Source organism: Myotis brandtii, unplaced genomic scaffold (assembly GCF_000412655.1).
Source record: "Myotis brandtii unplaced genomic scaffold, ASM41265v1 scaffold133, whole genome shotgun sequence".
Lineage (NCBI taxonomy): Eukaryota > Metazoa > Chordata > Mammalia > Chiroptera > Vespertilionidae > Myotis > Myotis brandtii.
In genome coordinates, this window is record NW_005354718.1 from 2,857,977 (window position 1) to 2,858,993 (window position 1,017).

A 1,017-nucleotide genomic window follows, 5' to 3' on the forward strand; every position below is an offset into this window, starting at 1 on the left:
GCGGGGGGGGGGGAGCCTCGTGGACCAGTTGAGGGGCCGTGACCATCACAGACCGTCCCAGGGCGGGAGCTTCACGCACTGTTGCAGAGCGGCAGAGGCCATGCGACAGAGGACAGGCTAGGCCTAGGGACCCTAACCACACACAATTTCGTGTGCGCTGGGCCTCGTTCAACCATAAAAAGGAATGAAGTACTGATACATGCTAGTACATGGATGAAGTTTGAAAGCATTGTGCCAAGTGAAAGAAGCCAGACATAAAGGCCATATTGTATGATTCCATTTATATGAAATGTCCAGAATAGGCAAATCCACAGAGATAGAAAGTAGAACAGTGGTTGCCAGGGTCTGGGGGGAAAGGGGGAGAATGGATAGTGATATCCAATGAGTACAAAGTTTCTTTTTGGGGTGATGAAAATGTTCTAAAATTGGTTGTGGCAATGGCTACATGGCTCTGTAAACATATAAAAAATTCACTGAACTGGAGAGAGAGAGAGAGAGAGAGAGAGAGAGAGAGAGAGAGAATGCAAATAAAAAAATTTGGGGAAAAAGAATGCTTTCTCTTAGTTTTGCTGACTCTGCCGACCTCCACCCCCTTGGCTGGAGGCTGGTAAGGCCCATCTGTTCACTGTACTTCTATTAGAGCTTGTTTGCAGGTCCACCCATACCAACAGCTTGTGAGCACCTGGGCCAGGGCCTATGCCTCACTCATTTTGGCATCCAGGACAGTGCTTGGCACTTGGTACATAATCAATATATACGTGTGTTGAGTGAATAGCCTTTAGCATGCCCCTAAAATTGCCCGTTGCTTTTTACATAATCACTTTTAAAATAAAGAAATGACAAAAAGATCACACATGCACACAGTTATTTTAAAACTAGTAGCCCGGTGCACAAAATTCGTGCACATTAATAGGGAATTAATTAGCAGAAATATTTTAATATTGCTATTTGCCCTTTCTCTATAATAGAAGTGTGAGAGATGAAAGGAAATTAGTAAAATGTATATGAAAATAATAT

At 43.6% G+C, this 1,017-nt stretch overlaps 1 protein-coding gene across 1 annotated transcript in view; it reads right to left on the minus strand.

The window, feature by feature from the left end:
- EHD4 (EH-domain containing 4) overlaps window positions 1–1,017 on the minus strand; it is a gene marked incomplete at its 5' end in the record, with an annotated part of 68,710 nt that overhangs the window by 41,218 nt on the left and 26,475 nt on the right. The window lies entirely within an intron of this gene.